The 12,010-nt window shown below is 43.3% G+C and overlaps 1 pseudogene; it reads left to right on the plus strand.

Moving 5' to 3' along the window:
- Positions 1-1,413: 1,413 nt before the first annotated feature.
- Positions 1,414-1,540, plus strand: LOC118662390 (annotated as a pseudogene).
- Positions 1,541-12,010: the final 10,470 nt, after the last annotated feature.

A 12,010-nucleotide genomic window follows, 5' to 3' on the forward strand; every position in this document is an offset into this window, starting at 1 on the left:
TCCAAAAGTTATAACATTGTCTTTCCTCAAGGTATTACTTAGTTTTAAAAAATGAAACTAGCGTACATGAAATAATTCCAAGTGACAAAGGTGATAAAATTAACCATTCATAGCTTGAAACTTTTCTCAGTAATAATAGCTAAACTTTCACAGTAACCCTAGGAAATTATTGGTACTATTATCGTCCCTATTTTACATATATGGAAACTTAAGAAATAATTTCGGACTTCTTCCTCTAGTATATATATATATACACACTAGAGGCCTGACGCATGAAAATTCATGCAAGAGTAGGCCTTCCTTCCCCAGGCTGCCGGCACTGGCTTCCCTCTGGCACCCGGGACCCGGCCTTCCCTCCTCCGGCCACCGGCAGGCACTTGGGAACCCGGGCTGGCTTCCCTCCGGCCCTGGCTTCACCAGGAAGGATGTCCGGAATGACATCCAGAAGACGTCTGGTCTAATTAGCATATTACCCTTTTATTATAATAGATGACAGACAGAAAAAGAAGAGGAAGGTGCTTATTAATTGCCTGCAGTATTTCAGGTATGGTTCCAGGACAGATAAGTCATATATTCAAATGACCACACTTTGGAAACCTGGACTCAGTGAATATGTGCAGGCAAGTAGAAGGGAGAGAATGCTATAATCAAGAGCACTGAGAATTTTGAAGAACCTTAGTCAGAGATTATAGGCAGGAAACTAGGGTGATGGTAGTAAACTCACTTCAGTTATCTAGCAAATATGGAATAAGGCTGTCGGGGGCGTGGGGAGTCTCTGGGAGGAGGGGCCCCAAGCCTCAACCACAGACCAGAGGTGACAGTTGTGTAACAGGGCCTTCAGCAAGCAGAGGAAGAAAGGAAAGAAGTGATGTAAGAGGCACTTAGGAAAGAGTCTTAGCCACTGATTTACTTGGGGAAATGAGATGAAGGAGTAAAAAGTGATGGGGTTTTTAAATTTGCAGAAGTTTATTACAATAAATACACCTCCCAAAGGGTCTCCAAGAATTAGCTCGGCAACCCTAGGTGCCTAACTCACCCAGGGTAGTTTACTGACAACAAATCTGAACCAATAGATAAATATGAAATTATTTCACATTATGTAAAACAGTGCTAGGCACATCGTAGAAGCTAATTGAATATGTATTGATTGACTGACTGCTTGAATAAATTGAAGAACGAAGATATGGGCAAATCCTTTTCTTCAAATCAGTGTGATTTAGAGTCTGCCCTTGTGACTGTCTGAAGGCGCTCAAGGCAAGGAGGTACAATGGCAAGGACCAGGAGACCTGGGTTCTGCCTCTAGCTTGTACATAACACCTTAAAAAGTCATTTCATCCCTCTGTACTTCGTTTCCTTGCCCCTTACATGCTGAGATTGGGCTAAGTAATCTAAAGTACAAAAATCCAAATTTTAAAACGCTGGTTTCTCTTCAGATTGCATAAATCTTTCGCCGTTTACTAAAGATTTCCGTGGAGAGGAACAATTCTGAGAAAGAAAAAAAAAATCCAAGTTTTACAAATGTATATCCACCCAAAGCATTTGAAGGAAAATAAATGAAGCATTTTGTTTGCACCGAGCAGAGCTTAGCCATTGTCTCCAAAGGTAAGAGAAGTGCATCTCACTAAAGAGTAAAGGAGACACTGGTGGTATTTCTAGGCTCTTTCCCGCTAAGAATCCTGGCAGTTTTCCCTAGTGTGGCGGGACCTTCCCATCATTTTGATTCACATGATTTCACACTCCTGGGAATTTCCTCAGAGGAGCAGTTTCTTTGGCAACTTCATGCTCACAGCCATCTTAGTATCAATAGAGGTGACGTAGACATGTCAGTCGGGGAACAGGCCTCTTCTGGGCAGTGGGGAAAGGAGCTGCCTCCTTTTATTACCAAAAATAAATACAGAAGACACAAAAGATTGTATTACACTTGTCACATATGGTGGGGTCCGTTGAAGATGAAACTGAACTCTCCTCCATAAAATAAACTGCTTTGTGTGTGTTTCAAAGGCATTTTATGCTGCATAACATGAAATTAGCTCCAGCTCCAGCCCTTTGAGCTTTGCATGTATATGTGGATATATTGTCTAAAACAAAAGTAAATTGAATTCTTTCTTATACTTACCCTCCCAGGAAAATATAACACTATTTTTTTAAAAGCTAAAAGGAAACATTGTTTGGGGAGAGCTTGTCTATAAACAATGAAGCACTTAAGTAGTAAATAGTCCCAGAAAGTTGTGCTGGTGGTCAAGTTCACTGCGCTTTGCTTAGTAGACTGGGCTTTGACTCCCTCCCATTTAGTCCCATGCTCTTCGCAGTGGAGTCCAAGGATCAGCAGCAGCAGGATCACCTGGGAGTTTGGTAGAAATGCCGAATCTCAAGCCCCAGCCCAGACCTACTGCACCAAAATCTGCATTTCAACAGGAACCCAGGTGCTTTTACACACATTACCAACGAAAAAGTACCCTTCAGTGGTGATGATATTAAAAGTATTTTACTGCTCTAGCTGGTTTGGCTCAGTGGATAAAGCATCGGCCTGTGGGACTGAGGGGTCCTGGGTTCGATTCCAGTCAAGGGCACATGCCCAGGTTGCAAGCTCTGTCCCCAGTAGGGGGCATGCAGGAAGCAGCCAATCAATGATTCTCTCTCATCATTGATGTTTCTCTCCCTCTCCCTTCCTCGCTGAAATCAACTTTAAAAATATTTTTTAAAAGTGTTTTACTTATTGCAAAATGGCAGTTTTATGGGAAAATAAAGTTGCAGAAATTATTGGCTACCTCTGTCAAAAATGGGACTACATCCTCCCTAGTGACAGAGAATAATAAAATACAGCAATGCTATCATTAGTTTAAGAAAATGCTAGCAGACACCTACTATCAGTGAAGTTTTCGTTTGGGGTGATTTGTGGGCGGCTCTATCTACATTCTCTTGGCACAGCCTTCCTGTGACCAAACACACACTTTTGGAAGATGACTGAAGTTAAGGGTGCAATCTGGCCACAGAAAGGAAAAAAGTTCACTGACCCTTGCTGGCCTGTGACCTTGACCTCATTCGCTAACCAAATGAGCTAATCAGCCACGGACATCTGAGAGCATTATGTGTTGATTAAACCAAAGCATAAGAAGAACTTGCAAAAGATCAGCTATACAGATGTTTCTACCATGATCACCCATGTTTATTAACATAGTATGAGAAGCACATATACAAATTCTCTTTCATCTTTTATTATCTTTCCCCCATTGTACTGCAGATCAGGGACTTGAAGTCAGGAGATTCTCTTTCGTAGCACTCTAGCCTTTCCCTCCAAAGCACTTAAATTAAAATTATAAGTTTATTTTTGTGTTTATTCTTTTATAATAGTTTCCACTACTAAACTCTCCAAGGGCAGAGATATTCCCCCTCTGGTTCATCCAACACTTACCAAGATCCCAAGACACACTTGTAGCAAATGTGGATCATATCTCTAAAACCAAACCTACCTAAACTACCTGGTAACATTCAATAAACAGTGAATATTCTATTATGCTAGAGAATGGAGATGGAATTTACCCTGCCTTTTAGAATCTTATATTTTAGTAAAAAGAGATTTATAATAACATTAATAGCTAACATTGTAGTCAGTATTCCAAGCATGTGACACTGTTAATATATTGATTCCAACTTATCCTAGAAGGTAGATATTATGCTTTATCTCCATTCCCCAGGTGTAGAAACTGAGGCTCAGAGAGGTTAAGTAACTTGCCCAAGGCCACACATTTAGTACAGGGTGGACCTGTATGTGAACAGAAGCCATAGTCTTCATAAGGCACCACCTGCCCGCTAATACGCCATGAAAAATTATCAGAGAGGGAGGCACAGGATCTAAGGAAGCAGATGGAGGATAACTAGTTCCAAGCTCAACCTGTGCTCTGCAGACAAATAACTGAAAGCAAGCCCTGCCTGTGAAGAATTCCCTGGGGGGGTCCCTGTGAGGTGCAGCCTGCAGCCCAGGGCTCCCTGGGGTTGGAGTCGGGCTGGGGTCAGGCTCACCTTTCCTCAGCTTGCTCGTTTTAGCCTTGGTAGCAGCAGCGCTCCCAATCCATTCAAAATACACTGAACCTACACAGAGAGCTGCGTGCAGGGACTGCGCAGTGGCTTCGACGACTGAATGGATTCGGAGGAAGTTTGAACAGGATACCAATGACATTCACATTCAGAATGTAGGACACAACAGGATAATCACTTACCTAGACACAATGCATATGACTGTTTTCCTCCCGGCCCACCCCCCACCTGTACTCTCCCTTCCTCCCCCTCTGGGGAAGGACTTCTCTTTGGTCTTCACATACATTAGGGTCTTTCAAGTGGAATCACTTCCTTTAATTCCCGATAGGTTCTGAGTGTGACCTCAGGTTCCGCTTCATGGGTTTCTGGCTGAGATACCGTCAGAACTCACATTTCCCTTCCAGGGCTCCTCAGATTACTCTGCTGTGCAGAATTGCTAAAAATACAACTCTCAGTTCCTCGAAGTAGTGCAACAGAATTCGGGATTTAGGGGAAATTATATGTTCTGGCGCAATTTTTAAATAACTGAATTAGACCAGATAAGTTCCAAAAGGGAAGATGTTATTAATTCAAGTCTTCTCTGAGGCAAGCTATCTATCATTAGTTCCATGGTCACTGGATCAATAAAACAGGGATTTTTCCAAGGGGTAAGTCAAAAGAAGTAAAATAAAATAAACCTGCTTCTCCATTAAATTTACTTGGTGTAGTCCGGACACTTTGCCTCTTTCTACCATCTGCTTTCCTTTTCGGATGACCGTACCTCACAGTATGTTTTCTTCAGTTTCTCTTTTCTCATTTCTTTTACGCTTAGACAGTACTCAGTGTTTTATTATTATTATCTTTTAATCTCTTCTTATAGTGATGCCACTTATTCTTGGAGGTTTGGTTGTATTCCCTCTTCCCTCTTGTTCATGGGCCCCTCCCAAATTCTTTACTTTCTCCGCTTCTCCCCATTTGCATGCTTTCCCCACCACCACAAATTATCTTGTTTCTTTTTTTTTTAAATGAATTTATTGGGAGAACATTGGCTAATAAAACCATACAGGTTTCAAGTGTACAACCCTACGACATCATCTGCACACTACATTATGCGCTCACCACCCCAAGTCAAGGCTCTTTTTGCCACCATGTATCCCCCTTTGCCCTCTCCCATCTCCCCCACCCCCTTCCTCTGGCAGTCACCATATTGTTGTTTGCATCTGTTTGTGTGCCTGTGTTTTCCCTTGCTTACTCCCATCACCTTTTTCACCCAGTCCCCCAACCCCCTCCCCTCTGACAGCTGTCAGCCTGCTTTATGTATCTATGAGTCTGTTTCTATTGTGTTTGTTAATTTTGTTGTTCATTAGATTCCACATGTAAGTGAAATTACATAGTATTTGTCTTTCCATAACTGGCTTATTTCATGTGGCTTAATACCCTCTAGGTCCACCCATGCTCTCTCAAAAGGTAAGATTTCCTTTTTTATGGTCAAGTAGTATTCTACTGTGTAAATGTACCACAGCTTTTTTATTCAATCATCTACAGATGGGCACATGGGCTTGTTCCAAATCTTGGCTATTATAAATAGTGCTGCAATGAACATAGAGGTGCATATGCTATTCCAAATTCGTGTTTCAGGTTTCTTCATATATATTCCCAGAAGTGAAATCGCTGGGTCATAATTTTTAATTTTTTGAGGAAACTGCATACTGTTTCCCACCATGGCTGCACCAGTCTGCATTCCTACCAACTGCATGAGGGTTCCCTTTTCTCCACATCCTCACCAGCACTAGTTATGTGTTGATTTATTGATCATAGCCATTCTGACAGGTGTGAGGTGATATCTCATTGTGTTTTTAATTTGAATTTTTCTGATTATTAGTGAGATTGAGCATCTTTTCATGTGTCTATTGGCCACCTGTCTGTCCTCTGGAAAAGTGTCTGTTCAGGTCCTTTGCCCATTTTTAAATTTTTTTATTTAGGAAGAAGGGAGGGAAGTTGAGGTGTGTGTGTGTGTGTGTGTGTGAGAGAGAGAGAGAGAGAGAGAGAGAAAGAGAGAGAGAGAGAGAGAGAGAGAGAGAGAGAGAGAGAGAGAGAGACCTTGATCAGTTGTCTTCCACACTCACTCTGACCAGAGCTGGAGATCAAACCTGCAACCCATGTACGTGCCCATGACCGGGAATCGAACTCACGACCCTCTGGTGCGTGGGCCGGCGCTCTAAACACTGATTGTTTGTTTCCTTGGTGTTGAGTTACCTTGTTTCTCCCCCTCTTACATGCCTGGGTGGTACAAAATCAACAGGACAAGGAGATGATATTTTTCTATGTGCCATTACATCTATCTATACTATGTTATCACAGAACTTGGTCATTCCTTGGCAAACACATCAATGGCTTGCAACTCAATATTAACAATCTCCATAATCACAGGTTGTTTTCAAAATATAGCTATTCAATTTCTAGCCATATCAAATGGGACTGATGGCCAGTGTGAAGGCCAGATGGTGGTGAGTATACTCTCCTTACTGGCCAGTAACCCTTCCCTGCAGTGGCCTGGATGAAGGGGGCAAAGCAAGTCAGGACATGCTGAGAGGGAGTGGGTGTGGGGGGAGCGAGCTATGGCAGTAAATGTTCTTATTAGAAACCATTCTGTTTCTCTCATTTACGCTACATGGCCTGTTGTCAGAACCTGGCAGCTTTAAACTTGACACAAGCAACTAACCAAGCAGTTCTCAACCTGTGGGTCGCGACCCCTTTGGCGGTCGAACGACCCTTTCACAGGGGTCGCCTAAGACCATCCTGCATATCAGATATTTACATTACGATTCATAACAGTAGCAACATTACAATTATGAAGTAGCAACGAAAATAATTTTATGGTTGGGTCACAGCATGAGGAACTGTATTTAAAGAGCCAGAAGGTTGAGAACCACTGATTACTAACCACTTATCTGTGACTTTCCAACTACGTCTGTTTTCTGTGTACCTGAAATATTTTTCTCTTCCTGACTTCAGACAAGCATTACTTTCAGGGTGTCACTGCCTAAGGCACAAAAATGGAAACATTTCATTGAGTTTCCATTTTTGTGCCTTACAATGTTTCATGATTAATCTTATGCAGCACAGCATGATTCAAATACTTTTAATACTTGGGTAACATCTTCCTAAATTTAACTTTTTAAACTAATACTTGCTAATAAGAATAATCCTAAGCTACCTAAAGTTTTCATTATCTTCCTAACCAACAGTGCTGTCACCATGGTTTAACTCTACAGCTCACAGAAGGCCTAAGTAAGAATATCCACCAATTTTACTTTCATTGTGTAACACATTTCATTTACATCCAAAGAAAGTATGGATGAAATACCCATCGCTTGAGTGGTCCAGGGGTGGGCAAACTTTTTGACTCGAGGGCCACAATGGGTTCTTAAACTGGACCGGAGGGCCGGAACAAAAGCATGGATGGAGTGTTTGTGTGAACTAATATAAATTCAAAGTAAACATCATTACATAAAAGGGTATGGTTTTTTTTTTTTTTTTAGTTTTATTCATTTCAAACAGGCCGGATCTGGCCCGCGGGCCGTAGTTTGCCCACGGCTGGGTTAGACGGAGTGGTGAGGCATTGACTGATGCATCAAGGGTTCTGTGAATAGCATTTCTAAATCTATCACATTATGAATATAAAATGTAATTGATAATTACCCATGTGTGCTTTAACAATAGAAATCAGGTTTCTTGCATAGGTATTCTGCACAGTCACTGTTCAAAACAAGGTCTCTTTCAACAAAATGCCCACATCCGATGAATGATGTTGAAATGCTAAGTGATTTGTAATTTGTAATAATAACTTTCACTTTGTTAATCCTTTTCTGCCCTTTAGCATCTTTCAAAGCTTTAATGACCCATATAATTAAATTATAACTCAGAATGAGAACTTTCTAGAAGTATAATACTAGAAATATAGATTTTGTTTAAAACCCAAGTAATATAATTTAAAGACATGATTGAAATGGGGGGGCGGGGGGCCTGGGCCTGAAACAAGAAGTGCTTCTGGTAGAAAGGAATGAACTGAAGATATGAGAGAGGACAAAGAACCATACCCCACAGGCCAAAGTCAAGATTAATTCACTTGCTAACTAAGACAGATGAGAATCGTTGCGCAGAGCCCACCGAGATGAGGACCATGCATCAAGCCCTGATGCCTATGGATCTCAAATGCCACAAATGGCCACTGAAAACTCATTAATTCCCTTTCGAAGGGGGCAGTCTTAATGAGCAGGGAGCGGGGCTCATGCAATCACATAGTGCAGACACTGGGGACTTTCTGTCCAAAGAGTAAATAGTGTTGGATTCCTGCTACGAACTACAAGGGAAAAGAAAAAAAAATAGCACCGGGCTTCATCATAAACATGTTGCTATTTTGTCATCTGGAAAGGAATCACAGCGCACTGCCCAGCTGACACCCTTGGATCAGGTCCCGCTGTCCTCTGAGAGAAGGGAGTGTCTGAGAAGTGGGCAGTTTTCAATCTGGATTCGCTGCTTTCATCTTTCAGAAAAGGTGAAAGTATGAAGTGACTACGAGCATGCGTGCATGTACGTGCGAAATGTATTGTAAGGCTTCGCAGTGCTAGACAAGCAAATTAGCCAAGCTGCTCCAGGTGGGCAGAGGACAAAGAGAAGAGCTCATCCCCCCACCCCCACCCCCCCACCCCCGTTCACACAGACAGGGGGCCTGTCTCAGGCCATCACAGTGCAGGAGGCACTTTAGAGGATGATCGGCCTGGTCAGGTCCACTCTAGCATAGCATGTCAGCAGAGTGCATCTGCTAGAATTGCTAGACTGATGCCTCAGTGGCTGCTCCCCTGACACTTAATTTAAGCCACCTACCAGAGACCAGAACCTCTTGATATTGTGTTATCCACAGATCAAATATTTGGCCGCATAACAGCTCCAGTTCCACAAATGCTCAGCTCTGACCCGTTACCTGTAATGCCAAGAACTCCTATTATCTTGGGATTGTAAACAAATAGCCAAAATTCAAATAAAACAGGGATTGCCCTTTAGTTTTCTCTTTCTACCCCTGAGAGGCTTTCATTGTCTCTTTCTTACATCCTTTTAATCTCTCCTTCGAAATTACAACCCTTCGTAGCTCTGTAGCACTTTCAAAATATGAGGGAGGAGGTTTTCCTAGGCAGCTTCGCCCAACGTGGAGAATCCATGCAGAGGAGGAATGACAATTTACAAAGTACCAACTCAACTCTGCTTGGTTCGTGCTCCCTTCCACTTTCTGCAATTAAGCCCCAGGAGGTCATCCCCTTTAGACTCAAAGCCCAGGCTGAATTGTTCTGTTTCTGCTTTGCTAAGGACAGTACTGCTCACCCAAACGGTCTTCCAAGGTGGGAATATATTGGACTATGTGAAAATGACCGAAAGCCAGGCCACTGGAATTCCAGTCCTGCCTGGTGCCCAACCCTCTAGCATCCCAGCCTGGTTCATGCCTTTTGCACACCTCCTATGTACTCTCCTCCCTTCAGCAGGGAGATGGGCAAAGAGTGCTGGGAACATCGGAGCGAGGGAGAGGGCAGCCCGCCCGCCTGCGCCTGGGGGAGCTTGGGGAAGAAGACAACTCTTCTGTGAGGCAGAATCCAGCGCGGAGCTCGCACTGCCTTTGGAATACCAACCGAACAGGGTCTCGGGGAGAAGGGTTTTTAAAATAACATTTTTGCATTTATGCAACCACCATGTGACACTTAAAGTTAGTAGGGAAATGCCAAGTGAAAGGCTCTATATTGCACATACTCCAGTTCAATATTCCCACTGTAACTTGTTTGTCCTATATTTTATACACAGGAATTTAGGACAATATAACTCCTTCCTTTGAAAACAAGCAGTTTTCCCTTCTGGCCCCCACATCATAACACAATTGTAACCCTGGCGTGTGGGATGGGCCGGAGCCTGCAGCCTCCCCTTCCTCGCAGCTCCAGCGCTTCCTCCGCGGCTCTGCGTGCGCTGCTCTGCGAGCCGGCCCTGCCTCTGCCTGTTTATAGCACTGGGGGAGGAGGAAACAAAGCAATTGTGAAGCTTGTTAAGGGGCAGTTCGTAAGATATTAAAGGTGACCTTGCCACTTCCAGTTCTATTTATTCTACTTCCTTCCAAACCGGGGCCAATCCTTCCTTCCAGGCGAGAGCACCGCTCTGTGGATGTGGTCTGTGGGAACGCAGTAAGCTCAGGCCTTCGGAGGCGATTCATCACCCGCGTCTGGAAACAGTGTTTCCCACTTGCTCACAGGCTGGGCCTGTAAATCACAGCTCCTTGGCAGAGGGAGCGGACCTTTGTTTGGTGAGAAGCAGTTTTTGTTGTTGTTTACTGATAAAAATAATCCACTCCAGTGATGAGGCAAAATGATAAATACATACAAACATAGATTCATACGTACATATATAGTAGAATGGATGCCATGTGGAATTTCCATGTATACAAATTTCTTTGTTAAAATATAAGAATTTCTTTTGTGGATTTGGCCATAGCACAACCTACAAATTCGAATCACCCTGTTGGAAAGGGGACTGCGGTTCCTAGTTTGGTGTCGGCTGGCTTAGGTGGTGTTGTGTTGTAGCTTGTTGCATTGTTCAGGAAATAAAGGTCTTTCCTGAGAGCCCACAAAGGCCAGCAGGTGTATTACTAAGTATGATAGGACGTGTAGGTATGGGTTGTACCAGGTGGGGACAGAAAAGGCCTTAGCAAGCCTTAAGCTTGACTATTTTGAACAGAAGTTCAGCTGCTCAGCTTAATGACTTCCTCGCTGATAACATCAAGGCATAGCCACCCTCAACCCGAGTGGCATTATGCTATTGAATCGGGGAATGTATAAATCACGGTGCATCAATAAAACTCTCAGATTCCTCTTTTCTCCCAACGAAAACATTTTCTTTTTTCTTTGCCCCTCAATTATCTGGGTCACCCTTATCATTTCTTTGACAAATGTGCTGTCTGTAAGACCTACCGATTAAAACAGATGGCGGAAGAACTGATAACTGATCAGAGCGCTTCCTTTCCTTCGCCAAGGTTTTCATCAGGCCCCCCCTCTGGGTTAAAATTCCAATCTACTCCTCTTCCACTAAATGGGGGAGTAAGGGTTAGGGGGGAGGGGGCGACTGCTGTTGGGTTTGTCACCCTGGCCTCCCCTCTCAGACCTACTCCTCAGTCCTGGTCTTCACTGTTCCCTTCCCCATGGCTCAGATGGAAGGTTTTTACATCCCTGCCAGAAAAGGGGGGGGGTACCAAAGAGCATCCTGAGCCCTTGTCAAGTTCATCCCAGGTCTGTGGAGAACATCATCAGAATTCGGCTCCAAGTGCATTTCCGCATTCATTCCCTCGCTCATTTGTTCATTCAACAACCATATCCATACAACATGCTTTATAACTATGGTGGATATAAATCTGAGCAAGATTAGCCCTTGTCCTCAAGTTGTTCAAATCTACTAGGGAAAATAAGATATATATGCAGATCATCCAGGACAGAGGTGAGGAGGTCTGTAGAAGAGAACAGAATTGCTTTGAGGGTACAGAGAGGGAATAAGCCCTCCCTGGGTGATGTAAGAGAACAGCTTTGTAACATTGTGTAAGGTGGCTTACAAAACCGGGTCCTCAAGGCCTGAGACCTCAGAGATTGAGGAAAGGCATCCACACAGCAGGGAAGGCACAAGCGACGGCAGGCAGGCAGCATCTGCTGTGGAACAAATGAAGGGAAGGGGTTTGATCTTGGGTAGAAGGGGCTGACCTACCTAAAACAAGCAGGAAAATTTTTTCCAGACTATGGTTTCTAGGTGTGTGGGTCACCCCCGTTCCCTTGCTAGCATAATCTTTTATAAATATTACCCTTTTGTTTGGGCACTTGTTTCTTTCCTGATTCTTCCCAATAACAAACAAAGCACGGAGGAATATTTTTGTGAGCATTTGAACATATCCACACTATTTCCTTAAAATATATTCCTA

This window comes from Myotis myotis, unplaced genomic scaffold, assembly GCF_014108235.1.
Source record: "Myotis myotis isolate mMyoMyo1 unplaced genomic scaffold, mMyoMyo1.p scaffold_m19_p_8, whole genome shotgun sequence".
NCBI lineage: Eukaryota > Metazoa > Chordata > Mammalia > Chiroptera > Vespertilionidae > Myotis > Myotis myotis.